The following is a 16,552-nucleotide window of genomic DNA, read 5'->3' on the forward strand; positions in this document are numbered from 1 at the left end:
GTTGAGGACCATAAGACAATGCTACAAACCAAATATCAATGGTTTAAGTGTTGTGGTTTTAGACAAGAAGATTTTTAAACTTTTTTTCATATATAAGTCTATGTAAAACTTGAGACTCCCGGGGCGGGGCCATATTTGACCCTAGAGGGATAATTTGAATAATCTTGGTAGAGGACCACTAGATGATGCTTAACATACCAAATATCAAAGTCCTAGGCTGTGTGGTTTTGTACAAGAAGAATTTCAAGGTTTTCCCTATATAAGTCTATATAAAACATGTGACCCCCAGGGCGGGGCCAAATTTGACCCTAGGGGGATAATTTGAACAAACTTGGTAGAGGACCACCAGATGATGCTACAATTAAATATCAAAGCCCTAGGCCATGTGGTTTTGTACAAAAAGATTTTCAAAGTTTTCCCTATATAAGTCTATATAAACCATGTGACCCCCGGGGCGTGGCCATATTTGACCCTAGGGGGATAATTTGAACAATTTTGGTAGAGGACCACTAGATGATGCTACACACCAGATACCAAAGCCCTAGGCTCTGTGGTTTTGGACAAGAAGATTTTTAAAGTTTTTCCTTTCGGTTGCCATGGCAACCAGAGTTCTGCATGGAATTCAATTCTTTGAACAATTTTGAAAGGGGACCACCCAAGGATCATTCCTGTGAAGTTTGGTGTAATTCTGCCCAGTGGTTTTCAAGAAGAAGATTTTTTTAGAAAATGTTGACGGACACATGACGCACGACGCACACCGCATGACGCACCACTGACTACGGACGACGGATATTTAGCGGTCACAATAGCTCACCATGAGCCTTTGGCTCAGGTGAGCTAAAAACCAAACATCAGCTTTATATCAGCGTCCATACAGACAGATGGACAGACAGATGGACAAACAAGAAGTTTTGCTATAACATAATAAATGTTATTTTTTCAAAAACGCAAAAAAAAAAATGTAGTCTTTCAACATGAAAACCAGTTGTTCACAAACTTTTCTATCTATCTCCAATGTTTAATACAGACAAATTCAGTTCACACATACCCAAGATCTCTCATTTTGCAAATTTCTCAAACCAACTCATAAATCTAATCAAAAATAGTGTTATATTGGCCATATTATTCCATCGAAACCTTTTAAGTACTACCAAATGGCCATAAAAGGTCGTAACATAATACTCAACGCTGTCTGGATTCATGGACCTTTTAATCTGCCGTGAAAGGATACTGCGAAAACAGTTAATTCGAGGCTAACAAAATTCGTAGTTTCTGCTAAAACGGTTATTTTGCAAGGGACTTTATTTTGTTGAATCTACATTTAAGGGTTTAAAAAGAATTGGAATTTTATACTTTCGAGAAGATTTTAAGTTTTGTGGGTTTGTGTAGCTACAAAATCCATGAAAATCGGTCCCCCACAAATATTAATCATTTCATAGAACTTGGGATATCACTGTGGAGAAAAAGATTATCCAATGCCATTAAAAACACTATAATACTGAAGTAACAGACGTGAAGAACCTGATTAAATCACTCTAGAGACAAATAAAATCATGGCTCAAATACATTTGGTCAAGGCAACGAAAGTAAGAAATACATTCTTAGAAATAGTAAACAATTAACCTTTATAGCCTGCTAAATTTCTAAAATGGACTGCTCCATCATTCAATTTGGGCAATACCATTTATTATTCAAAGGGATGTTCAATGAAAATTTACTGAATGTACAGAAAACAGTGCAGACCATGATCAGCCTGCACGTCTGTGCACGCTGATCTTGGTCTGCACTGATCGCACAGGTAGAATCACTTGCTGTCAACAGGCTTAACGTTAAAAGCCCTGACCATGCAGAAATAAATTTCATTTGAACATTTTACCATTCATCCAAAAACAACAACCTACCTTGCCTAAAGTTTTTTTCTATTCAAAAAGGCATTACCATTGTTCTAAATATTTTATGTGCCACTCTGAGTCTAAGACTCCTAACCTTCTGTCCCAGTGCAAAAGATTGAGCAATTCCACACCACACAATATACATTGTAATTCTATTTACCAAGAGTCTGGTAGATTTCTTTTTGTTTGTTGCATGTCACATATTAATTTTGGCCATTATTTATGACGCACAGGATTTTAACTGATTGAACATTTTGGTATCAATATATTGGCTAGCAAGTGTATGACTGCAAGAAACAGCTCTCTAACAAAGTTGTTTTAACTATCTGATCCATCTTGTCTGTGTCAGGATCTCTTGTTTTGAATATCATGGCTTTATTTTGCAAGATCTAGATAAATACTATACATAGCGGATCCATCAAAAGGCTACTTGGATACAGTCAAAAATCCTTATTTTCTACAAAACCAAGGGGAAAACACGCTATTACTAGGACAGTGACGATTACTCGGTTCCGATTCGATTACTAGGTGAAACTGGTTTCAATTCTGCAAAACCACTAATCGCTCTCAAACAATAAACATCACGCATCGTACTTTATCTTTATACATTTCTTTGACCAACACATTGACCGCAGTATATTTCCGCTAAAACACATCAATCAACATAATCAAGAGTCTCGGATTTGCCTGTCGTGATAACATCTAAAACAAGAGGACCACGATGGCCCTATATCGCTCACCTGGTTAAATGGTTGCTATGAAGATTTGCATTTAAGCTTGATCCCAAGATCATGATTTGAACAAACTTGGTAGAGATCCACTAGGCATTATGCTACACACCAAATATCTAAGCTCTAGGCCTTCTAGTTTATTTCTAGACATTTTTTGGAAGATTTTCCTATGTACAATCAAGTAACCCCTGGGGCGGGGTCAATTTGACCCAGGGGAGGTCAAGATTTAAACAAATTTTGTAGAGGTCCACTAGGCAATGCTACATGTCAAATATCTAAGATGTAGACCTTCTGGTTTATTTTTAGTAAATTTTTGAAGATTTTCCTATCTAAAATCAAGTGACTCCTAGGAGGGGTCAATTTTGACCCCGGGGGTCATGATTTGAACAAATTTTGTAGAGGTCCACTAGACAAAGCTACATGTCAAATATCTAAGCTCTAGGGCTTCTGGTTTTTGAGAAGAAGATTTTTGAAGATTTTCCTATGTAAAATCATATGACCCCTCAGGCGGGTTTGACCATACATGTGACCTCCCGTGCGGGAGGGTCAAAATCCCGATTTTTTCACCTTGCCTCCCGTCTCCCGACCAAAACCATAATTCTCCCGCTTTTCCAAAAAAAAACCAAAAAAACAAGAGGGCCATGATGGCCCTATATAGCTCACCTGTTATCACTGCACTTGAGGACAAGAAGGTCCTCAGAAAAAATATCTGAATCCAAAGGACAGTAACAACAAAGGGAAGAAATTTAACCAAAAAGAAAAAAAAATTCTTACAAGGTACAGATATGTCAAAATACACCTAAAACTTGGAGGTACCATCCATGTTGTACCACAGAAAAGTGGTCTCGGTTTTTCCCTATAGTAACGTTAAAGGGAAGTAATTAAAAAAAAATTATTGTAAGTGAAAAAAAGAAGGATCTGCCAAATAAATCTGTTGACATAAATGAAATTTCAGATCAGTATCTTCATTAGTTACGGAGTTATACCCATTTTAATCTGAAATAAAGGGAGGTAATTTGACATAAAATCAGTCCATAGTTATCTACCCTGATTGGCTCAGTCCAACTAATGACAATAATGAAATTTCAAATAAGTCCTATAAGTACTTACTGATATAAATCCATTTTGATTATAATCAGGGGAGGTAATAAGATATAAAATAACTCTGAACCTACGCTTGGATCTGATTTGTCATGGAATCCAAAAATAATTGTTGTTGAAGTTATTCTGGAAGTTTGTATCAAATAAAACCATAAATGAAGTCTCTATATGGCTGCAAAAGCCAAAATAGCCAATTTTGGACCTTTAAAGGGGCCATAACTCTGGAACCCATGAAGAAATCTGGCCAGTTCAAGAAAGGAACCAAGATCTTGTGGTGATACAAGTTGTGTGCAAGTTTGGTTAAAATCGAATCATAAATGAAGCTGCTATTGTGCAGACAAGGTCAAAATAGCTAATTTTGGCCCTTCCAGGGGCCATAACTTTGGAACCCATTATGGGATCTGGCTGGTTCAACTAAGGAATCAAAATCTTATGGTGACACAAGTTTTGTGCAAGTTTGATTAAATTCAAATCATAAATGAAGCTGCTATTGTGCAGACAAGGTCAAAATAGCTAATTCTGGCCCTTTCAGGGGCCATAACTCTGGAACCCATAATGGAATCTCGCCAGTTCAAGAAAGGAACCAAGATCTTATGGTGATTCAAGTTGTATGCCAGTTTGGTTAAAATCAAATCATAAATGAAGCTGCTATTGTGCAGACAAGGTCAAAATAGCTAATTCTGGCCCTTTCAGGGGCCATAACTCTGGAACCCATACTGGAATCTGGCCAGTTCAAGAAAGAAACCAAGACCTTATGGTGATGCAAGTTGTGTGCCAGTTTGGTAAAAATCAAATCATAAATAAAGCTGCTACTGTGCAGACAAGGTCAAATTAGCTAATTTTGGCCCTTTCAGGGGCCATAACTCTGGAACCCATAATGGGATCTGACCAGTTCAAGAAAGGAACCGAGATCTTATGATGATACAAGTTGTGTGCAAGTTTGGTTAATATAAAATCATAAATGAAACCACTATCATGCAGACACGAGATTGTTGACGCACGGACGGACGGACTGACGACGGACGACGGACAAAGGGTGATCACAAAAGCTCACCTTGTCACTATGTGACAGGTGAGCTAAAAAAAAGAAAGAAGATTTTCCTATGTAAAATCAAATGACCCCTGGGGCGGGGTCAATTTTGACCCCGGGGTCATGATTTGAACAAATTTTGTAGAGGTCTACTAGGCAATGCTACATGTGATATATCTAAGCTCTAGGCCCTCTGGTTTATTTTTAGAAAATTTTGAAGACTTTTCTATGTACAATCAAGTAACCCCATGGGGCGGGGTCAATTTGACCCTGGGGGTCATGATTTGAACAACTTTTATAAAAGTCTGCTAGGAAATGCTACACGTCAAATATCTAAGCTCTGGGCCTTCTGGTTTATTTTTAGAAAATTTTTGAAGATTTTTCTATGTAAAATCAAGTGACCCCGGGGGCAGGGTCAATTTTGATCCAGGGGGTTCATGATTTGAACAAATTTTGTAGAGGTCCACTTGGCAATGCTTAATGTCAAATATCTAAGCTCTAGACCTTCTGGTTTATTTATAGAAATTTTTTGAAGATTTTCCTATGTAAAATCAAGTGACCCCTGGGGCGGGGTCAATTTTGAACCCGGGGTCATGATTTGAACAAATTTTGTAGAGGTCCACTTGGCAATGCTTAATGTCAAATATCTAAGCTCTAGACCTTCTGGTTTATTTATAGAAATTTTTTGAAGATTTTCCTATGTAAAATCAAGTGACCCCTGGGGCGGGGTCATGATTTGAATAAACTTAGTAGAGATCCACTAGGCAATGCTACATGTCAAATATCTAAGCTCTAGGGCTTCTGGTTTTTATGATGAAGATTTTTTAAGATTTTCCTATGTAAAATCAAGTGACCCCAGGGGTGGGGTCAATTTTGACCCCGGGGTCATGATTTGAACAAACTTGGTAGAGGTCCACTAGGCAATGCTTCACACCAAATATCTAAGCTCTAGGGCTTCTGGTTTTTGAGAAGAAGATTTTTAAAGTTTTTCCTTTTGGTTGCCATGGCAACCAGAGTTCTGCATGGAATCCAATTCTTTGAACAATTTTCAAAGGGGGCCACCCAAGGATCGTTCCTGTGAAGTTTGGTGTAATTCTGCCCAGTGGTTTTCAAGAAGTAGATTTTTTTAGAAATTGTTGACGGATGACGGACGACGCACAACGCATGACGGACATCAAGCCGTCACAATAGCTAACAAAATACACAAAAATAATTATGACTTAATAATTATCACTGTGACACTGCTTGCAAACGATAAACTTCGCAAACTTGTTGCAAATGAAGTCAGCTGCAGGAAGTATCTTGATATGGTCGTCAATTTTTCAATATGGCGACCAATTCACTTGTCCGATTCAGTTTCATACAAATGATTTGCCTGAGTTTCAAAATTCTAAAATCATCCCAGCCCTAGCTTTTACTAATCCAAATGGGATAATACTACAAGTGATCAAAGACCATGTGTTATTTATTAACTGTGTGGGATTTGGTGACTCTACTTTAAATATGTTTTGAAATATAAGCATTTTCAGGGGTTTTTTTTTACCAAATCAAGGGAAAAATCTCTGCTTTTACTAATCCAAATGGGCTAATACTATAAATGATCGAAGACGTGTTATTTATTAACTGTGTGAGATTTGGTGACTAGTTTAAATACTTTTTTAATTATATTAAGCATTTTCAGTTTCATTTTTTACCAAATCAAGGGGAAAAGACTCTGCTTTTACTAATGCAAATGGGATAATACTATAAGTGATCAAAGACCTTGTGTTATTTTTAGCTGACTGTGAGGTTTGGTGATTCTAGCTGAAATACTTCTTGAATTTTAAGCATTTTCAGGCTTTTTACCAAATCAAGGGGAAAAACTCTGTCTTTATAGTGTCAAGGGGGATAATACTACACGAGCAAACACGTTTGTGCTAATCAATAATTATGTGAGGTTCGGTGATTCTAGCTAAATACTTTTTAAGCATTTCCCATTTCGGACAGATGTGTGCAAATTATACAACAGAAAATATTAGCCTAGAAAATATCCATCAAAATAATTTTTGACGATAAATTCAGAACACAAGATATTTTAAAAAGTATGATTACCACCATCAAGAGTTCTTAGAAATGGTGTAAAGTTTCAATGGTATTTTCTTATACTTAACATGAATCAAGCCACAAAATACAAGGAAATCGTTTGAAAAGTTGTTGATAATGGTAGCCATTCTGCATCTATAACCTTCAGCATCATAAAGGTATAAAAAATCTGATTTATTGTAAGTATTATATACAGTATATTAAACAGAGTTATAAAATGAGCAGCCGGCTTTAGCCCCATCTCAAATGAATTGAAAAACCAAATTGTCAGAATGCAAATTTTCTTCCTGTTGAAAATGGTTTGTTCTGTTTGAAACCTTCCTGAGAAAAGCCACCAGTAATACACAGTTTTAATCAAATATTAATCAAATATGTAATCTATTCTAGTAAAATTTATGTATTGGTTATAAATATAACGGTTTCTTTTATCAATATACAAAACAAGAGGGCCAAGATGGCCCTAGGTCGCTCACCTGAGAAACATATCATAACAGTGTAAACATCCTTGACCTAGTGATTTCATGAAAACAAATACTCTGGCCAATTTGCATTAAGATTGGACTAAAAATGTGGTTTCTTGAGTTTAAATAAGTATTTTCTTTGATATGACCTAATGACCTAGTTTTTGACCCTAGATGATTCATGATCAAAAGTGACCTAGATTTAGTCAAGACAATCATTCTGACCAAATTTCATGAAGATCACTTGAGAAATACAGCCTCTATGGCAAACACAAGGTTTTTCTTTGATTTGACCTAGTGACCTACTTTTTAATCCAAGATGACCCATATTCAAACTCGACCTAATTTTCATCAAAGCAATCATTCTGACTTAATTTCATGATGATCAATTGAACAATACAACCTCTACCGCATACACAAGGTTTTTCTTTGATTTGACCTAGTTACCTACTTTTTGAACCCAGATAAACCATATTCGAACTCTATGTAAATTTTATCAAGGAAATAATTCTGCCAAATTTCATGATGATCAATTGAAAAATACAGCCTCTATCGCATACACAAGGTTTTTCTTTGATTTGACCTAGTGAACTTGTTTTTGACCCCAGATGACCCATTTTCAAACTTGGCCTAGATTTTATCAAGGTAATCATTCTGACCAAATTTCATGAAGATCAATTTAACAATACAGCTTCTATCGCATACACAAGGTTTTTCTTTGATTCAACGTAGTGATCTACCTTTCGACCCCAGATGACCCATTTTCAAACTCGATTTTTATTTGATCAAGGCAATCCACCTGATCAAATTTCATGAAGATCAATTGAAAAATACATCTTCTATCACATACACAAACTTTTTCTTTGATTTGACCTAGTGACCTAGTTTTTGAACCCAGATGACCCATTTTCGAACTTGGCCTAGATTTTATCAAGGCAATCATTCTGACCAAATTTCATGAAGATCAGTTGAAAAATACCGCCTCTATCGCATACACAAGGTTTTTCTATGATTTGACCTAGCGACCTACATTTTGATCCCAGATGACCCATTTTCAAACTCGGCCTAGATTTTATCAAGATACTAATACTGACCAAAATTCATGAAAATCAATAGGAAAATACAGCCTCTATTGCATACACAAGTTTTTCTTTGATTGACCTAGTGACCTAGTTGACCCAGGACCCAATTCAAACTCGCCTAGATTCATCAAGGCAATCAGTACTGACCAAATTTCATGAAGATCAGTTTGAAAAATAACCGCCTCTATCGCATACACAAGGTTTTCTATGTTTGACTAGCGACCTACATTTTGATCCCAGATGACCCATTTTCAAACTCGGCCTAGATTTTATCAAGATACTAATACTGACCAAAATTCATGAAAATCAATAGGAAAATACAGCCTCTATTGCATACACAAGGTTTTTCTTTGATTTGACCTAGTGACCTAGTTTTGACCCCAGATGACCCATATTCAAACTCGGCCTAGATTTCATCAAGGCAATCATTCTGACCAAATTTCATGAAGATCAATTGAAAAATACAGCCTCTATTGCATACACAAGTTAAATGTTCACAGACAGACGACAGATGACGGATGCCGGACATCGAGTGATCAGAAAAACTCACCAGCTCAGGTGAGCTAAAAATAAACAAGGCAGTCTGAAAGACAGCTAAATCCCTTGCTACTGTTATGGATAGTGAAAGGGTAAACCTTTGACCTTGAGCTGTGACCTTGACCTTGAACTGACATGGCTGACTCATGAATTCTGCAAATTGTCTTGATGAGGTCATCATTTGACCCATTAGTTTCATGAAAATCCTTCAAGGGGTTTAGGAGATACATAACTAAAGCCTTTGACATAGAGTTGTGACCTTGACCTTGAGCTGACATGGCTGACTCATGAGTTCTTGATGAGGTGACCATTTGACCCAAGTTTGATTAAAATCCTTCAAAGGGTTTAGGAGATACAGAGTGGACTCACAATGGAAGGCTCAAACCTTTGACCCTAAGTTGTGACTTTGAACTTGATCCGGCATGGCTGACCCATAAGTTCTGCACATCGTCTTGATGAGGTGATCATTTGACCTAACTTTCACAAAATTCCTTCAAGGGATTTAGGAGATATAGAGCAGACACAAAATAGAAAGCTAAAACCTTTGACCTTGAGTTGTGACCTTGAACTTGAGCCAATATGGCTGACTCATGCGTTTTGCACATTGCCTTGATGAGGTGATCATTTGACCCAAGTTTCATATGAATCCTTCAAGGGAATTAGGAGATACAGAGCAGACACAAAATCACAAAATGGAAGGCTCTAACCTTTGACCCGGAGTTGTGACCATTACCTTGAGCCAACATGGCTGACTCATGATTTCTGTACACTGCCTTGATGAGGTGGTCATTTGACCCAAGTTTGATGAAAATCCTACAATGAGTTTAGGAGATACAGAGCGAACACAAAATGGATGGCTCAAACCTTTAATCCTAAGTTGTGACATTGACCTTGAGCCAGCATAGCTGACTCATGGGTTCTGTACATCTTCTTGATGAGGTGATCATTTGACCTAAGTTTCATGAAAATCCTTCAAGTAGTTTAGGAGATATGGAGCGGACACGAAGTGTTACAGACAGACGGAATGACGGATGGAAGGACGGACGGAGAACATTCCTATACCCCCCACCACTCGTGGCGGGGGATTAATTTATTGAAAAATATGTCTTATTCCTGCTGGTAACAGACTGATAATACCAGACAGCTCAAAATTGTTTTCAAATATACTGTCTGTGATGAATATCGTGTGACATCAATTTCTTTTTCTTCTTTCTAGGAAATAATTGTAATTTAAGTGTGTTATAATTTTTAGACTATTTAGCAGTTAGGTTAATTGGACACTTAAAGCCTACATTGTACAGGAGTATTCAATTTTATTGTTTTAGAAGGATATCACCATACCATTTTTTCTAACAATAAAAAAATTATTGTATTAGTTATATAATGGCAGTCACAAGGAAAGTTTCTACCTGGACCCGCCCTAGTTCAATAGGGAGAGCTGCAGTCTACGGATAGCTTGGTTGTGAGTTTGATCCTCAGGTGGGGAGCATTTTCTCATGGATAATTTGATAAAAGACATTGTGTCTGAAATCATTCACCACAATCCTCCACCTCTGATTCATGTGGGGAAGTTGGCAATTACTTGCAGAGAACAGGATTGTACTGGTACAGAATCCAGGAACACTGGTTAGGTTAACTGCCCGCTGTTACATGACTGATATACTGTTGAGAAACAGCACTAAACCCAAAACAAACAAATCATTTCAATTCTTGATGCATGAAACAAGACCACTATCATTTTTATGGGTATATGCTATCAAACAAGGTAAACTCTGGTAACTATGATAAAAGGCAAAAGCCAAAATTCTGCTTCCCTTTTAAATTGTACAGAAACTGTTTTTAGGTGTATATTTGTGTTGATAAAAAGAGAATTTCCAAAATATAGCAATTCCTATTGGTTTAAACATGTTTATTTATCAAGATACACATCACATATAACAATCATACATATAACATCCATATATATAATCCATACAATACAATATAAAAAATTAATATCAAGACAAGTGGATTGAACTAAAATCTGCTAGAGCTTATAGTAATTTTCTCCACATTTGACAACTGACAGGGATATTTTTCTACTGCAACAATAAGGCCAAGTTTTGAGACTGCAAAATGTGTTAAGATGTTAAGGGGTTTCTGGTAGTCAGGAGTTCCAGTTTAGACAGGTTTCATTGCTGTACACCTGCCTGGTAAGGGTTTCAGCCTGACAACCAGGAGGTCAGGAATCTGATGTTCTATCCCTGAACTATTGTGCTAATCTTCTAACTTGAGTTCCATGTAAGCTTTTGTACCAGTACTGACCAGTTCTCTAACTGACAGCTTCCTCACATGCATAAGTGATGGATTGATGGATAGTGAAAATAAATTCAAAACTAGAATGTGTCTGTAGGACATAGGGTGTGCCCCACTGGTACATTTGTCACAAATAAGGGGCAATAATTCACATGTTTGCAGTCTTAATGGGGTATAGCCTCAACAAACATTTTATGAAAAGGATTCATTATTCTAGGCCATATACTTTTTGAATTATGAGCATCACAAACAAAAAACCCACTATTTTGGCTATTTCAAGGGCCATAACTCTGTAATAAGCGCTAAGATTCTCAAGAAGAATGCCAAGTGTGCAAGGTCACATCATGATAAAGACACAAGCAAGGTTTCATGAATTTACATCAAATACTTTTTGAGCTAGGCACATAATTAGGTGAAAATGTGCATTTTTTTACTATTTCAGGGACCATAACTTTAAAAACAGGGGGTGGAGCCAGCCGAAAAATAAGGGGTGTGCAAGTTTATATCATGATAAAGACTTATGCAAGTCTTCAACCATTTATATTAAATACTTTTTGGGCTAGGTGTGTCACAAGTTGAAAATGTCCATTTTCGACTATTTCTGGGGCCATCATAAACTCTGGAAATAGGGGGCGGACCAAAATGAACAAGGAGCCGTGTTCAATAAACGCTTGATGCCCCCGATGGCATCCTTGTCGATACAAAGCAACCTAAGTACAAATCCAAATCAAAACAATGAACTAAAGGTACCAAAACCAAGAATAGAATTTTTTCGTAAATCTTTGAGCTACTCTGGACCCACAATCTGGAATAACATACCCAATCATATACGCTCATCTGATACTCTTGCAAAATTCAAACAATCCTATCTTCAATGGCACTTTTCTCACCCAAAATTACTATCAGAAAATACTGCCTACCAAATACATGTACAGACTTTTAATGTAAGTCATTAACTTTACTTAGAATATTTTTGTTTGTTTATACATGTATATAATTTTATTTCAGCTCATATTGCTTTTGTTGTAATTGTAGTTATGGATTATATCTCATAACAGTTGCTGTCATGTTTGGTAAAATTTTCTCTTATTATTGTTTATAATCATGTTTATTGTACTTGTACATATTTATACAGTGGACCATATTGTAAATTGGCTCTGCCAAATATATCATCCACTATAAATAAAGTCGTTACTTACTTACTTACTAAGTCCAAACCGAGGTCAAGGTCAAACTGAGGTCAGGTGATGTTTGAAGATGAGGAATGGTCACAGATTACATCTGTATTAGTATCAATTCATTCTTGTAAGCAGTATTGATGCTAGACAAAACGGTCCCATTTGGTTAACCAAGAGACGGACCATATAAAGCAACCCAAATCCAAAATGAGATCAAGGTCAAATTGAGGTCAGGTCACTCAGGTGATGTCTGAAGATGAGGAATGGTCACAGGTCACATCTGCACTAGTATCAAGTCATTCTAGTAAGGGGTATTGATGCTAGACGAAACAGACAGGACAATCACTATATGCCTCCCGCATCAGTAGATGCCGGGGGGCATAAAAATAGGAGGTGCGCAAGTTCATATCATGAATAAGACTCATGCAAGGTTTCATGAATCTATATCAAACACTTTTTGAGCTAGGTGTGTCACAAGGTGAAAATGTGCATTTTTTACTATTTCCGGGGCCATAACTCTAACAAGAGCTGTCACAGGAGACAGCTCGCTTGACTATTTTGATGCTGGATAGTGAAACTGGGCACATCTGAAGAAGCTGGAGCTGGAGCTGCAGTGTTCAATGACTCCATTGTGGATGAAATATTGGATAATAGCTTGAGTCTGTGTCAAAAGTATTAAGTAATAGGAGAGATAAGGATCAAGTGTAACAAAACATTAAATATAACAAATAATTATTAGCAAAAAGGGGGCACAATTTATAAAATATTGGTGCAAGAGTGATGTACCTTGTGTCATGCTGAATCAAATCCATTTAGTAATAACCTGAGATATAGTGAAAATGCATCAAAATTAACCTTTAATTCTAAGTAAAAGGGGCATAATTCATGACAAAATTGGTGCCAGAATTATGGACCTTGTGTCATGATGTGGGTGATAAGGTGGAACAACTTTTTTAAGTTTAAATTAAATCCATTTTGTAATAACTGAGTTAGAGTGAAAGTGCATCAAAACTTTAACCTGAAATTATAAGTAAAAAGGGGGGATAATTCATGAAATAATGGTATAAGAGTTGTGGCCCTTGTGTCGATGATGTGAGTGATGATGTTGAACAACTATTTTAAGTTTGAACAAGAGCCATGTTACACATGGCTAATCCCCCCGCCGGGCATATTATAATTGAAGGCTAAAGTTCCTGGCAAGTTAGTGTCTGAAAGTATTAATTTTGGGGAAAGCTTTGAAGAACCATTTAGCTGTGGTCCGCATCAGGGGTTTTAAGATGTGGAAGAAAGAATAAGTCAGTAATTAGGCGGTTTACTGCTAAATTTTATTAATTTTCATGAACAGTATAGCTATGATGTTTTTCTATATGGCTACTGTAAAAAGACAGAATGGAAAGCTAATAGGGAACAAGAGTGCCAGAATGTCACAATATATACCCGTCAAAGCAAATTTCTTTACTCTAGCAGCTGTATTTGCAAATGGAATGTTAATTTTGTGGTTGTTTAGTAATCATTGTAAGTCTTTTGTTTTTTAAAGTCCACAAAAAACTCCTTACTAGGTAGAGGTACCTTATATATAATAAAATACACTTAAAATTGGAGAGTAACATCTATGTTGTACCACAGAAAAATGGTCTTGTTTTTTTCCCTAGGGTCAATCATAAAAATGTTACAATATAAGTTATTTATAGTAACAACTAAGGGAAGTTAATTTTAAAAAAAAAAAAAAATTGCAAGTCCACACAAAAATCTTTATCAGGTAGAGATTGGTCAAAATACACCTCAAAATTGGATTTAGCATGCTTGTTGTACTACAGAAAATTAGTCTCGGTTTTTCCCTATGACTAGTAATGAAGAAGTTGCAATAAAAGCTATTTAAAGTAACAACAAAGGAAAGTAATTCTAAAGAAGGGAAATGCTCATGCCACTTCGTCTCATGATGGTGTATAATTGAGCCAAGTTACATCAAAATCCCTCCATGCATGAAGAAGAAATGCTTCGGACAAAGTCATTCTTGTATCTGACCTTTGGCCTCTAAGTGTGACCTTGACCTTAGACCTAGGGACCTGGATCTTGCGCAGGACACTCTGTCTTGTGGTGGTGAATATTTGTGCCAAGTTATATCAAAATCCCTCTATGCATGAAGAAGAAGTGCTCCGGACAAGGTTTTCATTCTTGTATCCTTTGACCTCTAAGTGTGACCTTGACCTTAGAACTAGGGACCTGGTTCTTGTGCATGACACTCCAACTCGTGGTGGTGAACATTTGTGCCAAGATATATCAAAATCCCTCCATGCATGAAAAAGATATGCTGCGGACAAATTTTTTTAAGAAAATATGATAAAGGGGAATAACTCAAAAAGTAGGCAAGGTAGTTACTGTTCTTGCACATTGCATTTCCTCCCAATGTGTTCTATCAGTGTATGAAGTTTGAAGAAAATCCCTCCAGTACTTTTGGAGTTATGCTCCGGACAAAGATCGTTGCGGACGCACGGACGGATGGACGCACGCACGGACGGAGAGCATTTCTAATATCCCCTTCGCCTTTGGCAGGGGGATTAATCAAATCCATTTAATATAACTGAGATAGAGAGAAAGTGTACCAAAACTTTAACCTGAAATTCTAAGTAAAAAGGGGGATAATTCATGGAATACTGGTGCAAGAGTGACGGCCCTTGTGTCATATGATGCCAGTGATGATGTTGAACAACTGTTTAAGTCTGAATCAAATCCATTTAGTAATAAGTGAGATAAAGTGGAAGTGCACCAAAACTTTAACCTGAAATTCTAAGTAAAAAGGGGGGGGGATAATTCATGAAATATTGGTGCCAGAGTTATGACCCTTGTGCCATATGATGTGGGTGATGATGTTGAACAACTATATTTAAGTTTGAATCAATTCCATTTATTTTTGTAATAACTGAGATAAAGTGAAAGTGCACCAAAACTTTAACCTTAAATTCTATGTAAAAAGGGGGGATAATACATGAAATATTGGTGCTAGAGTTATGAACCTTGTGCCATATGATGTGGATGATGATGAGGAACAATTATTTTAAGTTTGAAGTAAATCCATCAAGAAATAACAAAGATAAAGAGAAAGTGCATCAAAACTTTAACCAAAGTGCGGACGCGGAAGGACGCCGACGCCGACGCCGACGCCAGGTCAAGTAGGATACTTTGTATAGCTGAGCTAAAAATAGGGGGTGGAGCCAGATGAAAAATAGGAGGTGCACAAGCTCATATGATAAACACTCGTGCAAGGTTTAATCAATTAATATGACATACTTTTTGAGCCAGGCGTGTCACAAGGTGAAAATGTGCATTTTTGACTATTTCAGGGGCCATAACTTAAGAAATAGAGGGCGGACCCAGATGAAAATACTTTTTAAGCTAGGCACGTCACGAACTTCAGATGGACACATGGACAAGAGCAAATCTATATGCCCCCAAGTGGGGGTGGGGGGGGGCACAATTACATAATGACATTCCACCAGATTATCACAGAAATCACTTGTCTACAAACTGAAAACTAAATATTTCAGTTTGTAAAATTCTAAATAGAAAAACCTGAATGTGAAACATAGTAGGCCAGTACAATCAGGGTTTTCTTCTGACAAAAAACTGATTTTGTTTTAACATAGATTTGTATGTAATTTGATAAGTTACTCAGCTGGAAACCTGATAATCATGCTATGTCTAGAAAACATGTTTTGCAATTGCAGCAAAAAACACAATTCATTACAGTAAATTCTTTAAATTTTTTGCACAATGCATGACAAAGTTATTAGATAAATCTTGGCTGCCATTCAAAACCTTAAAATGTTTTTTTTTTACCAATCTGGCTTTTACTCCACTGGCTTTATAAATATCAAAGACATTTTCTGAATTTCAACTGTATGTCATATATTCTACTAAATAACATGTAAACACAAAAAGACACAATAACCTTACTTTATTTCAGATTTTGTACCTCCATAAAACTAAAAACAAAACACACAAAAACTTCTAAAGGGTTATCAAAAATAATATAAATCAAGTATTTCCATTATCGATGTGGATGTTTGCCATTTGACCTCGAACATTACCAGCTGTAACCACAAGGAGGTCTCCACTTTTCATTTATCCTTGAATTGAATTTATGATACACAGCAAGTTATGTT

General features: G+C 36.6%; 1 protein-coding gene across 1 annotated transcript in view; it reads right to left on the reverse strand.

The window, feature by feature from the left end:
• The window catches only part of LOC123526343 (neprilysin-1-like), a 108,120-nt gene that overhangs the window by 87,867 nt on the left and 3,701 nt on the right, over window positions 1-16,552 (reverse strand). The window lies entirely within an intron of this gene.

Source organism: Mercenaria mercenaria, chromosome 14 (genome assembly GCF_021730395.1).
Source record: "Mercenaria mercenaria strain notata chromosome 14, MADL_Memer_1, whole genome shotgun sequence".
Classification (NCBI taxonomy): Eukaryota; Metazoa; Mollusca; class Bivalvia; order Venerida; family Veneridae; genus Mercenaria; species Mercenaria mercenaria.